Source organism: Hakea prostrata, chromosome 9 (assembly GCF_041222555.1).
Source record: "Hakea prostrata isolate BN-2017 chromosome 9, UWA_Hpros_2, whole genome shotgun sequence".
Lineage (NCBI taxonomy): Eukaryota > Viridiplantae > Streptophyta > Magnoliopsida > Proteales > Proteaceae > Hakea > Hakea prostrata.
Window position 1 is genome coordinate 21,827,126 of NC_142608.1, and position 26,587 is coordinate 21,853,712.

Sequence of the window (26,587 nt, forward strand, 5' to 3'; positions counted from 1 at the left end):
GTGTGAAGATTCCTTCGGTGATTGACAGAACTGGGTTCTGCCTGAAGGATGTGAAGGTCAAGTGACTAGATGGACTATGTGGTGACACTTTTTAAATTATCAAGTCATAAAAACTTCAAATCTTCAGATTTGATTTAAACTTCTGTTACTCAAAATCCTTCGGTGGCACCATCACATGCTTTTTCGATTCTAATTTAAGAACTTTACATAATCAAATGCCCAGCCACTACCCACGCTGCCCTTTAGCACAAAGCAAGCGAGACTTACTTGCAAGACTTTAGGACCGGCACATCAGATATCTGTATTGTTCAAAAATCAGCCAGTACTCAGGCCTTATAGGAGGGATTTTATGCCCAGATTTATCCTTATAACAGAAAGTAAAACTTCATCTTTAGTTTTAAAAGATCAAAACTTGATAAAAACAGAGATTAGCCGCGGAAATAATTACAAGAAAAGAATTTACAGATGTAACTATTACTATTGATGCATGAAGTGCAAAAATTCGTAGAGGGGCCTAGGAGAGATGATAGAAGCACGACTTGTAGGCTTTCATTCTCAAATCCTTCCTCTACTAAATTAAAGAATAAAATAAAAGAACAGAAATAGGCCAAGAAGCTACATCTTAATTACTCAGGGTTCCCTTTTGGGTTGTCGAAAACTGAAAAGAGACTAAATTGGAAAGGAAAAACTCACCATTGTCAAGAAGATTGTTCACTATATCATAAGCAAAGGTATTACAAAGGCAGAGGTGGAGGTTCCTCGCTAACCATTACAGAAAACTAAAACTAAAACTTCACTCTTATAGAAGGTTACATAAGGTTACAAAGGGTTACTTCTCTCTTGATCTATCTTTTTCTCTCTCTTCTCTCAAGGTTTGTTCTCAAGACATAAGATCTTTTTTCTCTCAAGGCTTCTCTTTCTCTATCCCCGTATGTTGTGTGAGAGTTACAAGCCTCTTTTATAGATAAAGGAGACTATTTCCTTAGAAGAGACAAAAGTCATCTTTTGCTTTTTCTTGTTTGACAAAAAGTCATCTTTATCTTTATCTTGTTTGACAAAAAGTCATCTTTATCTTTTTCTTGTTTGACAAAAAGTCTTCTTTTTATTTTTCTTGTTTAATCTTCAAACCATATACGTAATCCTTTTCCTTATTCAAACTATTCATAAGAGACAAAGTATACTTTGACTATTCAAAAGACTTTTACTATTCCTTTAGTACATAAGTGGTAGGATTTCTATCTTGATTCCTTGTTCCTGTTTGGCTTTCTTCTTTTTGAGAGAATATTCCAATATATCCTGTGACTGTTCATCTTGTCACTAATTGTGCTGGACGCAGTGACGATGTAGAGACCATTATGCGTGGAATATTCTGTTGTTGTACCATCATTCTTCTAGAGTCTCGTCGAGGCATTCCATGTGAAAATTAAATTCACTGTTTTCTTCATTGATTTGACTCAGTGGGTTAACCCGATTTTATCCAGCAGGGTTTTTACTGGGTTGGTTTTTACTATCCAACAAAGTTTACCAAATATTTTTCATGGTTGGTACTACCATGGAGTCTATTCTTTCCCAACTCACGGGGTTACACACAGAGATGTGGTTTTACATGGTTGTCTGATGAACCATGTGGTCCTTTATAGATTGGGCCAAAATCTTAGTGGTTTTGCTAAGGTCCACTAAAACCATGCCTTAGTTTTACGTCATATGGCTGTGAGACGGATGGTAAGGGAATCACCCCTTTGTTCAATCTACATTTCTAGTAGATTTTGTGATGCTGACTGAGACTTTCATTTGTTGTGTCTTTGTCGTACCATTTCATATTCAGTGTCTTCTTGTGGGGTCAATGTTCTTTCTTGTTCGTCCTATGGGTTTATGGATCCACGATAGCTTCCGCTGTATTGTGTGAATTTTTGTTGGAGGAGAGCTTCTACTTCGCCAAGTATTTCCCCCTCCCCCGTCCGCATCCCAAGTTTCCCCCCATCTTCGTCACCTCCCCATAAACAATAACATATCTCTCTCTCGTATCTTCCTTTTTCTCTTTTTCTTCCTTTCTCCCCTTTCTCCTCTCTTCTCTCTTCCCTCTCTTGGGTCTTTTTCTCCCTTTTCCTCCTTGTTTTTCTCTTCCCCTTCCCTCTTCCTCTCTCCTCCCTCCGGTCTTCTTTGTGTCCCTCCCTTCCGGTTGCTCTTCCTTCTTCTTCTGCCTCTTCTCGCTCTTCTCCTTGTCTTTTTCCCTCTTTCCTTCTTCTTCCCTTCTTTTCCGTTTTCTCTCTTGGTCTTCTCTTTCCTCTTTGTCTCCCTCTTCTTTGGGTCCCTCCTCCTCCCTTTTTCTTGGTTCTCTCCGGTCTTTCCCGTCTTGCCGTTGTTTCCTTCTCCCTCGCCCTTGCTGTCCCCTCTCTCCCCTTTGTTTCTGCGCTTCGTCCTGCCTGCGTCTTCTCTTGGTTCATCGTCTCCTCTTCCTTCCTCGTCCCGCGTCCTTTCCGTTCCTTCCCTGGTCCGTTCCTTGCCCCCTCGGACTACGGACTCATCAACCCTATTGATCATCCACTTGGTAACGGGAGCTCTCCGTCCTCTCACGGGTTGGTTACCGGTCTTGCGCCCGTGAGCCCAAGTCTAACCATATGCAACCCTACCAATAAATGGCCCCCACATGTGATTCTGTCCTCTCACGGGTTGGTTACCGGTCTTGGCGCCCATGAATCCCCATTGCTACCCGGGTCGTTCGGTCTCAATACCCCTCCGATTAGGGTCGACATAACGGACATCCTAGCCAAACACTACTAGACAATCCTAGATATGTCATCCACGGTTTGGAAGGTGTCCGGAGGGCATCTCCGGAACATCCCATAATATTCCCGTAGTAGTCCGGCGTGTCGAGGACACCTCTCCTTTCCAAACCATACGTAAGCATACCTGCATCAATTCATATCATCACATATATGGTAACTACATATATGGAAAGAAATCGGTATTCATCACTTGTATAACATTGGTAGTAAATCATACATGAATCAATTCAATATGATAAGTAATGCTCGTAATCGTTATGCAACTAGTATATCATTGTAAGAATCTAATTTAGGAAACATATTCATGATATTCAAATATAGATACTAGATTCATGCTATCTATGTAATTAAAATAACCATCCTTACCTTTTATAACTCGCAAAAGGATCCCAAGAAATCAAGTAAGATCTTGGCAACTTGAGAGAAGGTCCTAAACAGTATATACAACATATTAGGAAAGATCCCTACGAAAGATACCAAAACATCCAACACGGACCTTAGTTTCGTACTCTTGGTCGTGGATTGGTCGGTGGTCCATCACCAATCGGTCCCATGCCTGCCTATAAAATCGTTTTAAGATATGAATCCTTTGGTGGTTCGGGTACTAATCAGGGGTAGACTACATCTAGTATTCTAGCATATGGGGACCTCACACTAATCAATCAGGTATCAGATCCAATTAGGAACAAAGTTACCATAATTAACTCCTGATCTTGTGATTTGAATGAACAGGACAGAACTATGGAGGATGGATCATTCTTTCGTAATAAAACATGAAACATGCATGGTCTTCATGGAATAGGCTTAGAAGCATAAATCTAATAGAATAAACCTACCATATATGTAACTATCATGCATCATGAAGAACACATAGTAAGGTGAAGAGAACAACTAGATTCTTGGTTATGGATCATGGAAAGAAAACACAACCATTAACCACTAACATGATCAATGAAAGAAGATCCAAAGAGATCGATTCGATTAGAGATTCGAGTTAATCTGGTTTGATCATGAATCCTTCAGCTTGCATGTCATGGTTAGATCATTGTTCTGCCTTAAATCCTTAGGATGATCATGAGAACTGTTCGAGTGTTTGCACAGGATGCCATCTCTTCTCCTTCTCAACTCAAGGAAAGAAACAGATGGAGGAGAAGAAGAGAGGTAGACATCCTTTTGATGCAAAAAGAAGAGTTCCCAGATCCTCAAACACCAGGATGCGGAGTGACTTGCGGGTCTTTGGTTCGTTCCGGGTTTGGGGCCAATCGGTGGACTCGGGTTGGACTTAAATAGAGCAAGAATCAACCTAATTGCCAAAACCACTCATTGGTCGTGGATTGGTCGTGCCCTCGACCATCGTCACCTGCGCAGGGCCAAACGGTTGAAGGTCCGATCAAATCCAACCTAAGGGGTTTTGCCCGTCGTGACTTACCTAATAGGTAGAAATGCCTTCAAACCAAGATAGAGAGCACTCCAAGTCCATCAACTAATTAGATCTTCATCAGGATTCAGTTTCCATAAATAGAACCTCATCATCAACTTTCATGGTTCGCCGCACCAGTCCTCTCGGGATGGCCCGCGACTTCTTACTTTACTTCGGGTCTCGGCCTACAAATCAGGTTTCCGGGTCAAGGTTAGGGCTGGGTTTCCCAATTTCTATTCTGAAGGCTTCCATTGGTGATTGTGAGCTGGAGCCTGGTGATATTTGTTCAACCTGTTGAGCATCGTTTGCTGATGGAGTATCTTGTGCTTTGTGAAGTTGTAAATCAGCTAAGAGGCTTTTATTCGAAGCTTCTAAACGCTGAATTAGTCTTTCCTTTGTAGCATTTTCTATTTGTAACTTGCTTATTCTCATAGAGCAATTGGCTACTTGATCCAAGAGTTCCTTGTTTTTGTTCTTGATCGGCTCGCATTGTATACAAGTTGTGTTTCTCTGAGCCATGTTGGAGAAAGAAGGTTGTTGAGGAGGAGCATTACGTAGTTTTGGATCTACGTAATATGTTGGGCCAATCATTGACTTGGCAAAGATCTGTGCTTGTTCAAGGGTCTCATATCCTTTGAAAAAAGGATTGGGATAACCCTTTGTAGCTTCTGCAACATCTTCCCAATCAAGAAAGATGCCAGTATTGTGTCCTTGGTAGACGACGTAGAACTTCGCCTTGCCTTTCTTTGTTCTCAGTTGTCCGTATAGGAAAGCAGCAGGATGTATGGCATTTGCTAATCCTGAGATAACTTTATGTTGAGAGATGCACTTGTTTGAATTGTATCATATGTTGTCCAAACATATTTGCTCTTCATCACTGATCATATATCCATTGCTATTTTCAAACTTCATGTGAGAATTTCTGAACAGAATATGTTTTCCAAAGTTTATGGTTTCTGTGGGAGAGGGAATTCTGTGTGGTGATAAAGAAGGGAATGTGCAAGCTGCACTGGTATTTGAATTACCGACTGTTCCCATTATGCTAGCAGGTAAATGCCGTGTTTGTGGTGAGAATGTATTATTCAATAATTGTGAGAGGGTTATCAGAGGAGAAGTTGTAGAGCTTTGTTCTGGAGTTGTATTATTCCTTTGTATGAGATCTCAGAGCATGTCATCTTCCTGTATAATCATAAAATAGAGAAAGTTAACCAGGGTCCTGTAAAATTTGGTGTATCTTGGATAGTAAATCAGCAGTTTTGTTATCTACTCCTTTTATATGTTCTATTGTAATTTTATATCCTCTGTTGTAAAAGTGATTTCGTAAAATCACCCATCTCCTATGCTGTATTTTTCGCTCATTCAAATTTTGGTATGCTTTGACTATGGCTTCACAGTCTGTTCGAATCGTAAAAGATCTATTTGTTAAAAATATTTCAAAACAATCAAGTCCTTTTAATAAGGCCTCAATTTCATATTCAATAGAAGTTAATGTCTTAACACTAAACTTCCCAGAATTATACCTACTGATTTCTTCAGTAGACTTAGGATGTTGTTCTGATGGTTTAATCTTCAAAATGGCTCCCCAGCCATCTTCACAACCATCAGTTTCAATTATTCTATAGTCTTTGTCTGTGGGTAAACGTAAGGATGGTATATTAGTAAAAAGATTTTTAATCTTTTGCACTAAAAGTATGTCTTGATTATTCCATCTATGTTCTCCATTTGGTGATGTTTTATGATATAAAGGTCCTAAATATTTTCCTAAATTTTGAATGAAAGGTCTAGCTTGATTTGCTAGTCCTAAAAATGACCTAGTTTGTGTTATGGAAATTAACTTGTCCGGAAATTCTTTTATTTTTGTGGCAATATGTGGTTGTAATTTTATTGTTCCATTGCCTAATTCCATTCCTAAAAATTTTATATATTGTTTTCCTATTTCCATTTTCTTTTGAAAATTATTATGCCATTATTCATAAATTCAGAGAAAATTATTTTCAAATGGCTTATGTGTTCTTGGGGAGTTTTGCTATAGACTAATATGTCATCAATATATACTATAGCAAATTTCTTGTGTTTGAGAAATATTTCGTCCATTCATCTTTGAAAGACAGATGGAGCATTTTTCAATCCAAATGACATAACTAACCATTCAAAATGACCTAAGGTTGTTGAGAAAGTTGTCCATTCAATTGATTCATTATGCATCTTTATTTGGTGAAAACCTGATTTACAATCAAATTTGCTAAAAATTGTACAGTCTTGTATGTAACTTAGCAAATAATCTGGTTCAGGTATTTTATACGAATCTTCATGAGTATTGTCATTTAATCTTTTATAATTTATAACCATTCTAGTTTTTCCGCTAATTTGTTCCGCATGATTATTCACTATAAAAGTGGCACTAGAATGTCTAGAGTTTGATTTTTGAATTAATTTAAGTTTTATTAATTCTTTCATGTGTAATTCAAATTCTTCATTATCTTTTTTGGAGTATATTTAGCTTGTCCTGTATCTATTCTCATTTCATTATTAATTATATCTAACTTACATATTGGTTTTGATATGTTCCAATGTTTTAAAGGATTCTCATTTCCTATGATTTCTATTTTTTCTAAATTTATAATTATCTGTTGTATTTCATTATTTGATTCTATACTATAGTATAAGGATTTTCTAGTAATTAAATTTTCAAAGTGTTATGGCTCTATTATGCAAAAATTATCTATTGTTCCTTTTTCTAAGGTTTCTTCAATGTGTTCATTAGATTGTAGTTGTAGTTGAGGCAATCCACATTGATTTCGAGAACACGCACAGTTTGGAGTTTGAGTGTTTTGTGGTATGGGTTTTTGACGTTTGGTTGTTGTTGTTGTTACTATTCCACTACGAAGAGCTGCAGACTTTGATGCAAAGAATTCTTTATCATAAATTGTGGGAGTAAGGGTGGAACTGTCAAAGAAAAGAAGAGCTTCTTTGGTAAGAAGTATACCAGAATTCTTAAGGAGGAGAAATTGTAGTCCTAGAAGCATATCAATATGAGAGGGCATGTCATATTTGATAAAGACCATGTGGATAGGGTATTGTATGTTATAGTGTTTACAATGATCTTGAAAAGAGATGGTAGAAGGTTTTAGTTGATGAGTATAATAATGTGGAATATTATCAATTCCATAGCTAAGAGTAAATTTAGGATTGGATATAAGTTCTATATCATCATCGACGACAAATTTGGAAGAAATGAGATTCTTAGTACAACTAGTGTCAACGGTTGTCATAAGAAAGATTTCTTTATTATTATGGGGCACTGTGAGTTTAATCTTGACATAAATTGTACAAACTGTAGGATTTGAAAAGCATTGAGAGGTAGGTTGTTCAATGCAAGAAGCAGATTCAGTGATTAATTCATCATAGAACTGTTCTATTGGTGGTTGTTTAGAAGGTTGAGAAAATTGAAACATATTAGTTATGTATTGAATTTGCTGTTTTAATTCAGCTATTTGTGTGTCAAACTTTGTGTTCATATTTGTAAGTTGTGTTTTAATATCGGAGACATCATTTCTAATACTAATAATATCATATTCAATATGTGTTATATTGGTATTTAATTGTTGAATTTGATGGGTATGTAACTGTGTGGTTTGTTCTAATTGAATAAATCGTAAGTCTGAGGGAGCTGTTGTAGATGGAAGATTCTAAGGAAGAATTATACTCGGAGGAGAGGTTGATATTTTAGGGAAGGGTGAAGGTTTTCCTGTTAAGCAAGATTTACAAGCTTCTTTATAACATATATTACAATGATATCTATTTTGAAGTGATGGCCAAAAGCCAAAGTATATACATCCTATGTGTAAATTTCCTTTATTATTTTCCCAATTATGTTGACAAGTTGTCATTTAATAACTATGAGTTAATGTAAGGTTGTGGAATTGTTCTTCGACTTGTGATATTTCCTCGATTTCTTGTTCAAGATCTTCAACATCGAGTTGTATTTCTATTATACTATATATATACTCTCTGTGTTGGATAAGTCAATATCTACTTCTAATAATGCTTGATTCGTATTCTGTACTAAGTAAGCATTTCTAGTATATGTATTTTGTAAGTTTTGGCAACTATTACTAAAATGTCATGTGTTACCGTATGTATAACATTTTAATTGTTTACTATATGTTCTTTTTGGAACATATCTCCTAACATGTTTATCTTTGTCTAAAAATTATTTTTTAGACATAGATTTGTGTTATAGAGTAATTAGATTTTCTAGGGTTATTTTGACTATCATAGCTTCTTTGTGGTCTTTGTTCATATTAAGGGTTTCTCATTTGTTTATATCTTTTTGCTTGTTTCCGATGAAAATGTATATTTCTGTTGTATTGTTGTGGTACATACATTATATCATAATAACTATTTTCTCCTTTTAATTATTTTTGTGCTAATTGATCCGCACATTTTGCTTTTAATATTTCCATTATATATTCAATTTTTATTCCTAGACCTCATATATCATATCTATTTTTTCTTTGTTCATCTAAACCGTTATAGAATTTATTCCATTCTTCTAATATTTGTTGGCCTAATACGCCTAGTAGTTTAAGAAATAATTTTGTGATAATGTCCTTGTCAAAATATAATCCTGCTTTTACACTATGATACATATAATCATTACAAAATTGTTTTATATATTTATAATCTGTTAAGACATTTGTTCTATTGTTTTTAGGGCATCTGCTTGTTCAGCAATATTTCCTACATTTGGATCTTTTCTAGTTATAATCTGTCCTATATAGTTTAGGAAATTAAATGGATTATTTCTCATTGTTAGTAAATGTTGGTATTTAGGTTAAAATTGTTGTTTATATTTTTCCCAGATTGCTTTTGCTGAATCGCCTAAATAAGTTTCTAAGCATGCAAACAATTCTTCAGAGGATAAGCGTTCTATGTCAAAAATTTTATAAAGATCATTTACTACCAATTGTTTCCATACATTGATTACTGAGTTCCATTTTTGTGGATCATGATATGTTAAATTTAATATTGTTCCTTTTCCCATATTTTGGAATTGTATTGGTTCATTTGTTGGGTATCTTATTCCTCTAGATTTCCATTGTAATGATGTGGGGTTATTATTTCTATATGTCGGTGACCAATATACATCGGCGGGTTTAGCAGATGGTCTGGATAAATTTGTTCCTAATGTTCCTTGTTGAGAGTCATAGGTTTGGTTTTGTCCTACACTACTTTGAGTTTCTTGTTGGTCCATATATTCATTATCATATTGTACATTATTTAAGATGTCTTGTATGTAGTCAACTTCATGGTCGATAACATATTCATTATATGGTTCTAGAACAGACTCTTTTTCTATGTTTGTTTCTATCATTTTTTCTTTTTATAATCTTTTAATTCTATCTTGCTCTATTTTTCTATTTCTTTTTTCTATAATTTTAATACGTATTGCTAAATTTTCTTTTATATTAGAAAAGTGATTATCCATCTTTTCCATGCATTCATCGAAGTTTTCCATTATGTCTACTTATTTATTCACTAACGGATTTTGTATCTGTATCGGTTTTAAATTGTAATACAGTTTTATAATTAGTGAATTTGATTATTGTGTCTCCTTTAGCTGTTTGATATGTATAATGTTCTGAAGTAGTTAATGTTGTTTGAGTTTCATTTTGTATTATTTGTGAAATATTCCAAGGTAATCCTGCATATTCGAATGAATCTATTTTGGGTGGTGTTATGGCTTTAACACCTTTACTCGCCATACTTTCAACTATATCTTGTATATTTATTTTATAATTTGTTGTCGAGTTTTGCATTCCTGCTCCTAAAAATCATGTGCAAATTATGAGATTATTTCCTGTAAATCCTTAATATCCTTTAGTTTGTATTCCAATTTGTATATTATTTATAAATGCTTCTTTATCTATTAGCATATCAGGTGTGAAGAATACTAATCCTACATTGTTGTTCATATCTACTTCCATTAATTGTATTATTGAATTTGTATTTTTCCATCTTGAATAGTATATTGTTATTAAGGCTTTTGTTCCTAAGTGTTTTCTTGTAAGAGATTTTATTCCAACCACAAATATTCCAGTGTGTATTAGTTTAATATTCTTTGGTTTTAATAATGTTTTTAGTTCTTTGTCTACTAATGGTAATCTAACTGTTTGTCTTTCTAAACAACTTATGATTTCTTCATTTTTATGTTTTATGAATACTGTATCTCTTGAAAATTTAGCCGTGTTATATAATGTTTTGGGATTTAATAGATTTAATGTATTATTCCTAAATATTTTTATATTTTCATTTATACCTATTATTTCAGTTATTTTGTTTTCTTGTGGACTTTCATATGTTTTAGATGATTGTCCAATCATATTATTTTTGATGGAAAGTATTTTTAGCATTTTGCTCATCTTTTTGCTATTAAGAAAGTTGCTAATTTATTTATTTGTTGGGGTCTAGTTTCTCCTATTGATTTATTAATATTTAAATTTTGCATTTTTGTAAGTATTTCATTTATATCTGTTTTCTTTGGTTGTACGGAGTGTAATTGGAGAATGTCTTGTTGAAGTTGATCAATTTCTTTTAATATTCATATATATCATTATCTTCATTATAAATAAGTGTATTTAATTCATTTTGTTCGGGCTCTATATATTTTTGAATATTTCCATAAATATTTATTAAATTCTTAACTTGCTTAAATAATTTTTGATTACTTCTATCAATTTTTTTCATATGTTTTCTATCTTTTTCAACTATTAATTCATGACTTTTATTCATAATATTATAGATTATGCTATAATTTTGTTGAATTCTTGTTCTTAACAAAACAAGTTCATTACCAATATTCCTCTAGTTTAAGATTTCTATTTTAAGTTCATGTTTTTTTATTTTTAATGTTTCAGACATGTTTAATATTTTATCATAAGGATTAAATCCTATTGATGGGGGATTTTTATATAACATTCCTTTTATAAGATCATACCAAGGTAATTTTGTTTCTTTTTTATCAAAATGATTTATTGCTATATGTATCCAATATACATGTCTTTGTCTTTTAAACTTATTCATTAATTGTTCTTTTTGTTCAATAATATTGGTTGGTTTAATGAAGTCACTAACTTATCAAAGATAAGTTCGCGGATTTCTATTGTAAGAATTAGTCCTTGTTCAACATATGGTTGTGGGAGTTCTATAATATTCACAATAGATTTATAATATTTCAATAAACTACAAAATGCATCATTTATAAATGTATTACAATTATGCAAAAAATGAATATAAACTGTAAAATTATCAACTACGTCCTTCATTATGTAAAATATAAATGTATTCTAGAAAAACTTGTAAAGAAGACTATGCATGATTATGACAGGTCAAAAGTGAATAGTGATCATGGATAGTAACTTTTACTAAAACACGTATGATAGAAATATCAAAATGTCAATTTTGTGAATAGTATGTTAGAATATTAATTGAATATTTCACATAAGATGGGCTTCATTGATTGTGTTACACTTTGATTTGGTTTCTTATTGGTCTGATATGGGTAATATACGGTTACTAGAACTCTTATATGGACTGGCTAGTGTGGGCTAATAGGAACCGTTAGATCTTGATGGACGATCTAATGGATTTGCCTATATAAAGGATGCTAGGTCCCTCCTCTAAACCCTAATCATAATCACAATCACATCTGCTTAGTCAGAAAGGGATATACCATCAAGCCAGTGAATAGGCAGGAGTCTAGAGGAGAAGATCCAACATCAAGTTGATCATAGAATCAACTTCCACCTCAAGTTTGTTTCTAGTGGGAGACATAAAGAAGATATTCCGCTGCGCTTCGTCTCCAATAGAACCATAGAAAGGTATGCTCATCATCATCTTGTGTCATTATCATACTAAGGTGTTTTTAGTCGATCTATGCGATCTTGGATAGAAATATTCTTACATGTGGTATCAGAGCCTGTATAGAATCGATTAAAGACCCATAGGATTGTTGAATGATGAACTTAGGGTTCTAGAATGGAACCTATGAAACTTGTGATTTGTTTTCTCCTGATTTTTCATCGTAACCGTGGGGTTTTTTGTCAATAACTTTTTTTCTAGAAAGAATTTTGAAAATATAAAACTACCACTGCGTAGATCTCGGAAAAACGAAGAAATTGATATATTATGGGTCTCCATCGGACTTCGGACGTGCCGGCAATCCCTGCCGGAATCCGGCAGCATTTTTTTGATTTTTTTAATTTGTGCGATGCTGACGTGGCAGTTTGACCGGGTCAACGGGTCGGGTCAACCCGACCCATGACCCGCCAAGGCGACCCGATTTTGAACCCTTCAGGTCAAACGGGTCGACCCGGTTGACCGTCATCGGTCCAACCGAATGGATTAACTTGGGCGAACCGAATTTATTGTTTGAACCATTTTGGACCAAACTCGTTTTTTGACTCAGCGAGTCAACTCGCTGATTTCGGTTTAATTTATGATTTAGATTCGATTTCTGACTTCGATTCCGGTTCAATTTTGATTCAATTCGATTTCTGATTTCAATTTTTCGGTTCAATTTCGAATCGATTTCTAATTTAGATTATTGGTTCAATTTTGATTCGATTCAATTGCTGATTTCGATTCGGTTCAATTTAGATTTGATTCAATTGCTTATTTCGGTTCGGTCCGGTTCGGCCTAATAAGATTCTGATTTATTAGACCGTTTTTATTTGCTGGTTGAACCAGTTTAATAAATAAATAAATAAATAAAAACCAGAATACTATATATTTAGTATTTGTTTACTTCTGACCAAACCGTAAGGAATTTTAAAGCGTTCTTCTGGGGTTTTATATTTTGGATCATTTCGAACGCAATTGAACCATTTTCAAGACCCAATTCTACCCCTATATATGTGAAATATTATATATCATGTTTTGGTTGAGCCGATAATTGGAATGCTATTTATTTAGTATTTTTTTATTTCCCGCTAAACCGTAAGGAACTTTAAAGCGTTCTTCTGGGGTTTTATATTTTGGATCATTTCGAACGCAATGGAACCATTTTCAAGACCCAATTCTACCCCTATATATGTGAAATATTATATATCATGTTTTGGTTGAGCCGATAATTGGAATGCTATTTATTTAGTATTTTTTTATTTCTGGCTAAACCGTAAGGAACTTTAAAGCGTTCTCTTGGGGATTTATGTTTTTGACCCTTCCGGACACAATGGAATTATTTTCAGGACCAAATTCCACTTCTATATGTATGATACATGATATGACATATTTATGTTGTATATGTAACTTCACCGTTGGGTGAATTTTTTAATATAGATTTTTTTATCAAATAGCTTTGTATTGTGAGCATGTTTTATATGATATTATACAATTGTAAAATATATATCATGCATGCCTTATAAAGGGTTCGATTGCCTTTTGGTAATCCGGAATTTTATGCAAATGTATGATGTAGTTTATATATGCTTAGATTGCCTTTTGGTAATTTGAAATTTTATATAAATGTATGATGTATTTTATACATGCTTCGATTGCCTTTTGGTAATCCGAAAATTTTTTTTTCCTCAAACAATGTATTAGCATTATTTGTGGAACATAAAGTATATCCCAATATGAGAATTTCATGAGCTTGATTGTGAGTGACTGCCAAAGTGGCATTCATGGTTGGGTTTATGGAATGTCAGCCATATATAGTAATGGGATGTCCCTTAATGTTAAGGCATTTTTATACGCCCAAAGGTGGTAATTATGTGTTAGCATTAAGAGGGAGACATGTACAACATTTGGTTGGGAGATGATTAATCTAAGAAGTTTATACACTCAAAGGTGGTAAATTTTTTGAAGGTTGGAATACTCTCATGGCCGCTGATGTGTAAGGGAGTATCACAACTGTATGTCATGAATTCTGTCCAAAAGGTGTTTTCATGATGATATATGTGTACTCTTTAAAGTGATGCACTTATAAGTTATATATTACTCACATTGTGATAATAAAGCGATGTACTTATAAGTTACATATTAAAGTGCTAATAAAGTGATGGAGTATCACAACTGTATGTCATGAATTCTGTCAAAAAGTGTTTTCATGATAATATATGTGTGCTTTTTCTAGTGATGTACTTATAAATTACATATTAAAGTGCTAATAAAGTGATTGAGTATCACAATTGTATGTCATGAATTCTGCCCAAAGGTGTTTTCATGATGATATATGTGTGCTCTTTCTAGTGATGTACTAATAAGTTACAGATTAAAGTGCTAATAAAGTGATTGAGTATCACAACTGTATGTCATGAATTCTGCCCAAAGGTGTTTTCATGATGATATATGTGTGTTCTTTCTAGTGATGTACTAATAAGTTACATATTAAAGTATTAATAAAGTGAGGGAGTATCACAATTGTATGTCATGAATTCTGTCCAAAGGTGTTTTCATGATGATATATGTGTGCTCTTTTGTTAGTCACATTTTCTGTCTATAACAATATGATTGTTATTGAGATTCTTATAAAGTCAAACTTCAAGAAATTGTAGATAATGTGTTGTTAACCACACATTCTTTGTTACTGAGTAACTGATGGATATGACTCATAAGAGTATAGAAGACAAAAGTAGTTATGTTTTTTTTTTTTTTTTCCTGCCCATTAAGAAGTCCATCAAGGAACACTTGATGAATTGTTTACCCACTGAATGCACTGTTTTGAAATTGTTGAATGCAGTAGCGTAAAGATACTAAGTCTCATCTAGTGTTGAAATAAGTATATTTCTGTAAGAGTTTTTTATCATAAGGTGTGATGGTTTTGGAGGAGTTAGGGATTATTTCATCAGGATGATTATTTTTTAAGATAAAACTCATGATTCTTAATGTTTCTTTTATTACCCTTGCTATTATCTATCAATGCCCTTTGCATCATCTACTGAGTTTGGAATTATAAAGATCAATACCTTTTTCCAAGAAGAAACTTTGTTCTTATGAGCATCAATACTCATAAAAATGTTCAGGGTAAAGACTAAGAGTCCGATCAGACTAACAATTTGGGACCTGTGAAAACTTCCTTATAAATAAAGATGATTGTTGTAAGTAGAAGTTGCATTGAGTATAAGGTCTGGTTAACTAAGTGCGAAAATGAAAGTTATGATTCTTTGGTTCTTGTTTGAAGATTTGATTTTCTCTTGTCCCATTCAGTCCTGGTGTCTAGATAGTGGTCCTTATTCCGCCACCTTGCGTATAAATTATTATTTCATCATATTTGTTGATGACCACTCTTAATATGGTTTTTGTATTCAATTAAAGAATAATCTAAATCTCTAAGATCTTCAAGAAGTTTTTAGACTGAAGTTAAGAAATTGTTAGATCTGACCGGGGAGGAGAGTATTATGGCTGATATGAGGATGCTGGACAGCTTAAGAGCCCATTCGCCAAATACTCGGAAGATTCGGATATAGTTGGTCTGTTCACTATGTTTGATAGTCCCGAGCAAAACTGTATAACCGAAAGGCTTAATCACACTTTTGTGGACATAGTGAACAAGATATGGTAGGAAAACTATTTTGTCTGAATTATTTTTTTATAAGGTGAAGCCCTGATAACAACCTCTTATATCCTTGATCATGTTCCTTTCCAAATATGTTCTTTTTTTACTCCCTTTTCCATTGCAAATTATTCATAAATCTAACTTAAACCATTTTAGCGTTTGAGTTGTTTTGCAAATCTAAGGTTGAATAATCAAGTATTGCAGAAATTGGAACATAAAAGTTTTTCATTGTTAATTTGTTTCTTAATCAGATCTTGTTTTACCATCATTGTTAAGACAACAGAATTGTGAATTCTTAAATAGTTTTCTGGAGTTTGATATAGCCAAGAAATATAGCTTGTTCCCAGACTACTTGATATAATGAACATGAAAATAACATTGGCATTATGGTTGACCCAGTTACTAAAAAGTTGTCTTTAATTAGATTTATGATTGGGTGCAACGAGATATATGATATAGTTGATGAGACAATATGATGTTTGGGAAGCTTGTTAAGTTGCCCAAAGGCTTTAAACCCATTTATTTTAAGTAGGTGTATAAGACTAATAAATATTCATGAAGAAAGATTGTAAGGTTTAAAACTAGACTGGCAGCTAAAGAGTTTACTCATAAAGAGGAAGTTGACTAGTGAAGTTTTCTCACCTATCTCTTCTAAGGACTCTTTTAGAGTTATACCAAATAGATGTGAAGATTGCCTTTCTAATTGAAAACCTTAATAAAGAAGTCCATGTCATTTAGCCTGAGGATTTTGCGGTTGATGACCCTGAGGATTTTGCGGTTGATGATTTTAATCATCTTGGTGTAAACTCAAGAAGTCTAATTTGTGGTTTTAAGTAAGCTTTCAACTATGGTGTTTAAAGATTGATAATATTGTGACTTCATTCGATTTTGTTGAGAAACTTGTAGATCAATATATATAAATATATATATGGCAAGGTCAGTGGGAGAAATTTTATCTTTCTCATTATTTATGTTGATAATATTTTGCTCACTAGTAGTGACGTTGGCCTACTGCATAAAGACCGAGCAATTGTTATTTGAGAATTATGATATAAAAGACCTTGGTAAGGCATCTTTGTCTTGGGCATTGAGATCCGTAGGGATTGTTCATGCTATTTATTGGATCTTTCTCAGAGGGCATATATAATTTATATTTAAAGAAGTTCAGTATGCTAGATTGCATACTTGAGAATGGTTTTGATTCTCAAGGGAGATACACTCGAGCTTATTACGGTTGTCCTATAAAGGATACTTGAGAGAGAACAATTGAAGAAAGTATCTTATCTTGAGATACTTGAAGAGGACAATTGATGATAAGATAATCTACAAGCTTGTTCCAGACCTATAGCATTAAGGTATATATATATATATATATATATATATATATATATATATATATATATATATATATATATATATATATATATATATATATATATATATATATATAGAGAGAGAGAGAGAGAGAGAGAGAGAGAGAGAGAGAGAGAGAGAGAGAGAGATTTGACCTTGCTAATTGTCCGGATAATAAGAAGTCTACTTGAAGTTGTTTTCCTTGATGGCATGAGGGATAATATTGTGAAAAGTGTAAAATAAGTTAAAATTACTTATTTCATCATAAAGGTTGAGTTTGCTACATGTTATGGGGCAGTTACTCAAATTGTTTGACTAAAGAATCTCATCAGATAATTGACAGTTCTATTTTAACATTCTGGATAGACCCATCCAGTTGTACTATGATCACAATTCAGTTGTGTTGTTTATTAACAACAAGAAATGTGTGATCATAGGGTCTAAATACATGATGGTCGAGTATTTGACCACTAAAGAAAAAGCTGTTTGGTTAAGGAACCTCATTAGACAGTTGACATTTTTTTTTATTATGGATAGATCTATCCAGTTGTACTGTGAGAACAATTCTGTTGAGTTGTTTGTTAACAACAATAAGGGTATCACAGGGTCTAAACACATGGAAATTAAGTATTCACTACAAGAAAACGGACTTACGGCTGCACTTCGAGTAAGACTATGGCGGCGTTTTTCAAAAACGCCGTTGTATGTTAACTTATAGCGGCGTTTGACAAAAACCGCCGTTGTATGTATATTTTTAACGGCGTTTACCAAAAACGCCGTCGTATGTGTGTTTATAACGGCGTTTTTAAAAAACGCCGTCGTAAGTCCACTTACTTCGCATGACCACCTCACGATCAAGTTAGAGTTGTATGTGTCTTTACAGCGGCGTTTATAAGAAACGCCGTTGTATGTGTCTTTATAACGGCGTTTCTCATAAACGCCGTCGTATGCCCACTGCACTTCGTATGGCCGTCCCACCCCAACTCTCTAATCTTTTTAACGGCGTTTGTAAAAAACGCCGTTGTAGGGCCATCACTCCACTTCTCCTTTCCGTTTATCACGGCGTTTTACGAAAACGCCGTGGTTGCCCTAATTCACTCCCCGCCTATTTTTCACTCACCCGCCTGTTTTTCACTTTTGGAAGACGGGGAGTCGAATAAACCCATACATTCTCTCTCGATCGCTCTCTATCTCTGCCTCACTCACGCTCTCTCACTCTGTTCCTCTGGTTCGCTGCCTCCATCTCTCTCTCTGCCTCCAGCTCTCTCGCTCTCGCTTTTTGCCGCAGCTCTCTAGCTCTCTCCCGTTCACTGCCTCCAGCTCTGTCTGTCTCTCGCTCACGATTTCTCTTGCTGCCTCTGGTTGCTCACGCTCGCAGGTCTCTCTCGGTCGCGCTATCTCTCTAGCCCCCTTTCCTGTCGCCGTATCTGCAGTAGATAATCTACTTTGCAGCACTGCAGTCGGACTTCAAGCACTGCTCTCATTTGCCGGTAAATTTCTCCTTTCTAAGCTTTGGGTTTTTTGGTAGGTCTGTGCTCTACCTTCTAATCATTGGGATGTTGTTTGTTTGTTATTCCTTTGAACACTATCTAATCTAAGGTTTTATTAGAGTTTGGTTTTGATTCTAGAGATCCAACCAGTAGTAAGAAACTATTTTTTGGCATATAACTAGTCATTTGTTTTGAGTTTCTTGTATTTCATCGACCCTGTTTGATGCTTTTTGATTATCCTGTTGGGTTAGTCTCGCCTATTTTTGGTTATCAATAGCCTCCTATTCTGGGCCTGCAGTTCTGTTTTGGGTTTACTATTCTCAGTTGAAACCTTGGAAGCGCTAAAGTCTTGGTATGTTTTTGCACCATGGATCATACTTAACTTTCTTCCTGTCTCTGTACCCTAATGTGTTTTTCTTTGACCTTTGACAGGTGAAAGGGGAGCCAAACATTTCTTACATCTGCTCTAGATACTACAGAGCCCCTGAGCTTATTTTTGGGGCAACTGAGTATACAACAACCATTGATATTTGGTCTGCTGGTTGTGTTTTGGCTGAGTTACTGCTCGGACAGGTTGGCATTTCTTTTATCCTTACAAAGTCCCCTTTTTTACTTCTCTTTCTTTCTTAACCTTATTATTGTACTAAAATGTATGCTCTCTGTGTTTATCAGCCTCTCTTTCCAGGTGAGAGTGGAGTAGACCAGCTTGTTGAAATCATCAAGGTGATTATAATGTTTTAGTATTTTACTCTTCAATTGATGTTACTTGTATTTTATACGTTGGTTTTTCTTCCCAATTTTGCTATTTTTTTTTGTTTTGATGATGATTGTTCCAATACCAAGCACTGGATGATCAAACGACTGACTGCTGCATTAAGTTTATTTTTAATGGAAGAGCTTAATGAAGATTTCCCACTTTTCAAATGAGGTGAAACATATGTTAAAGGCGTCCCACAATAATCAGACTAGATTCCAAGCTTTAATAAATCACTTCGCTTGGGGTTTTTGCTAAACAATTTATGTCTGTCCGGATGAATAATAGATTAACACTTCTACCATGTCAAGGGGCTAGAGTTTAATCAGCTAGCATTTGGAGAATCCAACTTCATTTTTCTAGTGTATTTATACTTTGTTCTTGGCATTTATTGAGGTACCACATCTGTATTGCAAACACACTTCGGGGTCATTTTTGTCTTGAATGAAATTCTGAATAAGCAGAGACAATCACTTCTTTTGTCAGCTAGAACACTTTGCCCATTCTTATTTCAAACATTAGAGCCTCAAGTTAAAACCTTGATATAGCCTTTTTTTCTTTGTGGCACCAAAAAGAATCAAAGAAGCTATATTTCAAAAATTGGACCATGCATTAGGCCTCCATAGGGGCTTCCAGCGTATCTTCCCAGTTTTATTGAATGGAATTTGGACCAAGAAATTTTAAGCAGAAAACTGTGAAGTTTTCTTGAACAGAAATGTTTCCCAAGTCTCTAATGCCTGTGGTTTAGGCTAGTATTTACAAAACTCCAAACAAAAAGAGGGAGGAACTCTCCACATTTGCAACAAGGTGTTGTCTCACTTATGTTAGAAGAGAAAATAATGGGGGAATAAAATAAAAGCTGAACAGATTCCAGAGATCCTATCCTAGTAAGAATGATATTTTTAGTGAATCATGAATGAACTCTATGGTGGGTGATCAATGGAGTAGGTGGAGCTGTTCAGGCAGATATGAATCCCATGCTATTGTTCTATTGTTTCTGAGGATTATGCACTCAGCGATAATATATATATTCCTTTGGGTGAGGCTTGTGTCACCATATCACTTGCCTCTGTTGTGCTCCTATCTAAGTACTCAATGACCCACAGATATTATGATCAATAACCAGGTAATTTCATATGCTGCTAGGATGCTACATCAAGACATAGGGCCACACCCACCACGTAGAGTTCTTTTTCCCAATAAGTATGTTAAAAAATCCAAAAAGATAGGATATTTTATTGTTGTTAGTGTAATTAACTCCCAACTCCAAGGCCTTTGAGAGTTGAAGGAAGTGTGATATTGAGAATATGGCCAAATTGTTGGGTCACCATATTCTCTTGATTTTGATTTGAGTTTTGAAGATCCTTTTTGAGTCCTTCCTACATGCTAGTACTCTTTGTTTAACTAGCCTTATTATGTAAATTCTGCTCAACTTAAGCTATACGGGTAGAATAATCTTTTTCTTATGTTTCAGTTTCGAGAGTCTAAGTGAGTTTCTATCTGCCCAGTTTAAAATAGGACTTCTTATGTAAGGTTATAAACAGCAACCCCCACCCAGCAGATTAGATTAGAGATCAGACTTGAATAAATGAAAATAAACTTCTTTTTGAGCACTTTGTGTGTATTTACATCAGTTTTGTCAGTTAATTTGAAAATCCAAGCATTAGGAATTCTGACTTTGTCGATTAATTAGAACAAAGTTTAATTCTAGTGTGAGGATCTATAATTCTTAACATGTATTATTATACAACTGGTCGGATGAGTTTTGCACAACTTGAACATGAGATGGTAAGTTTGTTATTCACATCTTGTGAAAATGGAGAAATTATGAAGTCGATGAGATTTTAGTGACATTAAGGATCAGAAATTAATCTACTTGATAACCAGCCATAATTACCATGTGGGTTGTTCATTGAAGAATCAAATTTAGTTGATATGTCTACATCGTCTCATATGATGGGTTAATTTTTAGGAACACTTTCAGTCCCACCCCTTGTCCTTTAATATCAATGTCTACTTTTCTTGAACAAATCTACAAGAAAAGTAAGCTAAAGTAAGATATGTCAAAAAAGAAAGCATTAGCTATATTTCCCAAGAAGTCAAGAGAGCAGACTAAACCATGGCTTAATTTGCTACTGTTTTGTTTGTGATTTTACTTGGTTTCATTTCTGTGTCCTTGTTTTGTTAATTTGATGAAGTCAAGTAGTTGTGCTCAGGTTCACTCTACTTAATACGCATGTGACGTAGCTGTGTCTTCTAAGTTGAGTCAGCCACCTGTTGTCCTAGTCCAATTATCTGATTTTGGTTTTGTAACTGATTTAATTCACAAACCAGTACACAACTTGCACATGAGATGGTGAGTTTCTTATTCACATGATTTTAATCTTTTGTCATGGTTGGTTGTTTAGGAGGCTGAAGGTGAGGATGTTACCAGAGTTAAATTTTATAAGAGAACTCGCCAAAGAAAAGATGGTAGCTTCATAAATCCGGCTGCCAGAGAGATTGCAGTATGATCTTTTGTTTCAATTAAATTTAGCTTATAGAGAATACTAATATTTTCTATCATGGTATAAACTAACTTATTTTACATTTGTTTATAGGAAAAACTTGATAACGAATTAGAGAAACAACTTCCAGAGGTAAGAGACACTTCTGCTGCCCAAGACAATGCTTTTGAGGTAGTCATTGGGAAGGAACGTCGGGGGCGGGTTCGTGGTGCAGGTGTAGGAGTTACACTTGCTAGTTGTCGCCTCACTCAGAAAGACAATGAGATACGATTGGAAAGAGAAAAAAATCAGCAAAAAATGGAAAAGATGGAGAATGAGCTCAAAGAAGTGAGACATGACATCACCCGATTAACTCAACTTTTTATGGATAGGTTTGGTTCACAAGGTTCAACTGACTTATGTAAGTGTGAAATGTCTTTATGAATTTTATTGGTTTCTTTATGTTATAAATTATTGACATTTTATTTGTACAGCTGATAATGGAAGCCGTTGAGGTCCTTGCTAGAGTTGGATTGCAGAATCCCCAAAAATTTGAAGGTTATTTTCATCTTCCTAAACTTCTTCCTCTTGTTTCTTCTCTGTACCTTAGTTTTTCAACTTCTTCCTCTTGTTTAAGATTAAAGACACTTCAGCAGGTGAAATATATGATTCACTTTGTTTTTGTCAATCTAAGAGGACACTTTTATTTTTCTTTCTATGTGTTTTGTTTATCATACATGGATCCAATCTCAATGTCGTTTAGCTCTTTCTATTAGTTTTGAATCATATCAACTGGATCATATTAGTTTTGAAGGATCAATTGCTGTTCCTGACAAACAAAAAGAGAGAAAAAAGAAGACGACGGGAACAACGTCCTTACAGCAGATTTCTTGAGTCGTCTAGGATTGATCTCTGTTTCTGATGCAATGGAAGAAGAAGAAGAGGAAAACAGTGTGCCTACAATAGATTTCTTGAGTTGTTAAAGATTTGGCTCTGTTTCTGATGCAATGGAAGATGAAAAAGAGGAAAGCAGTGGAAACCATCTCTTATTTTGCCTGAGTTCAACTCACTTAACAACAAACAATGGATTTGGAGCAAAATGTTGGTGGTCATCCCCATGTACATGCAGGTTAGTTGAATCTTCATGTGGTCTAATCTAACCTTTTAATTTATTTTTAAGAGCTAATTATGATAATCTTTTCTCTCATTTTAAGTATGTTTTGATTTAATTCTGTAAGAGATTAATATATTCAAGCAGCATTAATCTGGGTATAGATTATATTGATGGGGCATCACTAAATGAGGAAAGGTTTGTCTCACTAAATGGAGTTAAATGGCTACAGAGCTATTGAGAAACAGCTCATGAGGTCTTCTCATTCATTCATGATCAAGGAAAATAAACCTTAAGATTCTCAAATTTTAGTTGTTCTATTCTTTCTAAGGTAAGTCATCTTATCCATAGTTTTATCTTCCTTTAGAACGAAGCAGGGCTTGCTAGATGCGATCCATTCTATTTATTTTTTCTTGTTTGCAGATCATGACCTAATATTTTAATATTTTAAGTTTGTGTAGAAACTAAAGGCAAGGTAGAAGCTTCCAATCCTTCACAATAGGAAACACTAACTTGGACCTAACAACGAATCACGATGTAACCAAGGACAATTAAACTAACCATGCATCTAACTAGGAGACATTCCACAAGCACAGCCTACAGCTTATGCATGTGTACATGACATATATGTGCCCAAAGGATTGGGGGCCTGGGGCTGTAGAGTATTAGAAGAAGAAGATGAGGGGTTGGAGATGATTCAACTTACTGTTGATTAAAGAGCAGAAAATTAAAGTCAAAGATGTCTTTGAACTTGCAGAAATTCTAGGAACTTGGAGTCTTCAATGAAGATTGAACTTGGTCACTTGGGGAAGGACGAGCAGACTTTCTATTTCAGTTGGTCTCTAAAATCAGTTCAATACTTTCAAAGCATGTCTCAGACAAATAAGAGACTGCTATTGTGTTTCCTTTTTTGTTTTTGATTCATCCCCTGCTGTCTATTTCTGTGCAACATCCACACTAATTCAGCCTTACGGCCAACTGATATAATAGAGCTCCCTGCATGATATAATAGAGCTCCCTGCATCTCAGTTTTAGTTTAGGAGGGAGAAGCTACAGTTTGTCTAATTTATTTTTGGAGATTTGAAGCAAAATTACAAATGTGGCTGTACGTGTACATATAAACCTGTATGAATATGTGCGTATACAGGGATTTATTTTTACATATGGATGTCTATGCATTGTAAGTTGAATTTAAAGGATCAGTTGGGAGCCAAAGTTGAAAATGTATAGAATCCTAAATGCAACTGAGACATCCCAAAGGAGGGATTCTTTTGAACCCAGTCGCTCTTGTTTGTGAGCAGTGTGGGCCTAAACAAAAGGGAGTAACTTTAGCTCGTAACATCTCTACAATGCACCACTTGGAGAAGAGAAATGTAAAACAGATTTGGTTTTGAAACTTATGGACTAGGAGCATAAAAACCAACACACTTCTTTTTCTCTAGAATTGTTAATGATGTTTGGGAAATTCTTGTGTTTGGGATTCTGTGTTAATTTGTTCATTAGGTAGTGCTTAAAATATCCATATCTAACCAACAGGTGATATATTCACCTATTGCAGGTTTGCTTTTTCCGACAATTTTTCAGGTCTGTTCGTAAGGCTGATTATTTGACCATGCGCCATGGATTCATCACGGTTTGGTTGTTCAACCCATTTCCAGAAAGGATTCATCTTTTTATTTTGTCATGAGTTTGTGATTATATTATTCATGTAGTTTCACTTGGCTCCAGGAAGTAAGTTTGACTTCCAAAAGTATATTAAAAGGTCTCTAGAAGATGATTTCAAGGTAGTTGTGGGAATCAGGTAAAGTGTTATTATTTTATGGTTTTTCCAAGTCAAATTGCTTGTATTACAAATATGTTTCTAAAAATTTTCCGGCGTCTTATTGTTTTCTTCCGACACACAAACATTATGTTTTGAAGTCCGCTGCTATGGGCTTCGGTTGTGTTCTTTTTGCTGATTAATATTGAAAGTGAGTCACATGTACACTCTACTCCAAGTTAACATTTGAGTTATCAAATACAAATAAAATTGGTTCGTCTGCAATGATTCATTTCATCATTTTCAGGAGGGCAGGCGTTGTTCTGGGATTCTTTTGTTCCTGTAGTAGTAAGATTTGATACACCGAATCATCTTATGTTAGCACTATTCCTCAGTTGTACAACAAAATAAATTAAGAAATTTGATACTGTTGCAGATGATCTTAGCAGTTGGAACAAAGCTTCAATCAATCATAATACAAATGGCTCTTGAAATCCAAGAAAGACATGCGGTGGTTCAGGGAATTCCTCTTGTCAAAGTCAGCGACAAGCACTTTTGGTTTAGAAGGCCTAAGTTAGTTCTTTCTATCATCCATTTCGTTATATTTCAGGTAAAAAAAAATGCTCTATCTCTTTATCAATATTTATTTAAAAAATAGATGCAAATCATGATTCTTCTTTCCTGTGGAGGGTTTTCTCTTCCCCCACCCCCCCAAAAAAAATGTCCAATAAAATTTTCTCTCTGTTAAAAAGAAGAATGTAATACTACTCAATCAATCATATACAGAAGAGGCAAAGGGGATGCATTCAATCTAACACATTATAATAAGGTCTCCCCAGTTGGTTCTTGCATTTGTTGAATGATCAAGTTTTGCTTTGAGCAAGTTCCTTATCCCCTTTTGTTGAACTATTTGACCAAATCTTTAGCTATTAGGTAGAGAAGTGCAATCATTGGATGAAGTTATATATCCAATGTATCATAGTCAATGTTAATTATCCCAAACTACATTCTGAGAATGCTTCATTCTTTTCCTGGATATTTTAAATATTGAACTACCTACAAATGGACCATGCAATATATGAGGTTTTGCTGTCAGATGATGAAACAAGAAAACTAACCATAGAAAATCTAGACCAAGGATATGATAAAACAAAAAGGGAAATGTTTATCTTCATGAAAGTGGAATATTTTTGGAATCTAGTTGACTTGTGAGAATCTTTAGGCATGTCTGAAGTACTTAGTCTTGAATTCCATGCATTTAGTACAGAGAGACACCAGGTATAATTCTGCTAGATACTTGGTGGTTATTCTGGCATTCACATGATAGTGGATTTCATGTGTGTGAGAGAGGTAGCTTATCATGGTATCTTTTTGTTTAATTAGAAGCATGAGATACTAAGTGAGGATCTCTTCAATTTCAGAAGTGAAAAATAGGTTAGTTAACATGTAATGGATTTTGTTCTGCTGTAAATTCTAGCCATATATCTTGTTATAATTTGCTTGCTTAATCATGTGATCCTCTTTATTACTCTTAATTTAAGGAGCTGAGTCATTTTTAGCTCATGTCTTCTTTTTTTGACAGATTAACTGGATTGTATCGCACGTAGTGAAAAAGTAATTCCACAAAGTGTGTTGGTGCAAGTGCTGTGACAACTCTTGAATGCTTGATCCATTAATTGAAACAAAGAGTTTCTGCTGCTGTTCCTACATCAGTGATGCTACAAGCACCCTCCAGCTTGGTTTCTGCTTTGGGATTCGCTGCAGATGCAGATGACAGATCAGAATATCTCCATTAGTATAAAAATGAAGATTGTAAAGTAGAGCATTCCTGTTAAATATTGGACTTCATTTGTAAACTTGAATTTGGA

The 26,587-nt window shown here is 34.6% G+C and overlaps 3 long non-coding RNA genes across 3 annotated transcripts; all 3 read left to right on the forward strand.

The window, feature by feature from the left end:
• Positions 1–18,942: 18,942 nt before the first annotated feature.
• On the forward strand, positions 18,943–19,334 carry LOC149004999 (uncharacterized). The gene is made up of 3 exons (XR_016175574.1): positions 18,943–18,961; positions 19,042–19,182; positions 19,282–19,334. It is a non-coding gene; the product is annotated as an uncharacterized LOC149004999 (long non-coding RNA).
• Positions 19,335–22,325: 2,991 nt separating this feature from the next.
• LOC149005000 (uncharacterized) lies at positions 22,326–24,559 on the forward strand. The gene is made up of 3 exons (XR_016175671.1): positions 22,326–22,407; positions 22,656–22,978; positions 24,545–24,559. It is a non-coding gene; the product is annotated as an uncharacterized LOC149005000 (long non-coding RNA).
• Positions 24,560–24,677: 118 nt separating this feature from the next.
• On the forward strand, positions 24,678–26,587 carry LOC149005001 (uncharacterized). The gene is made up of 5 exons (XR_016175672.1): positions 24,678–24,761; positions 24,881–24,930; positions 25,027–25,067; positions 25,156–25,329; positions 26,302–26,587. It is a non-coding gene; the product is annotated as an uncharacterized LOC149005001 (long non-coding RNA).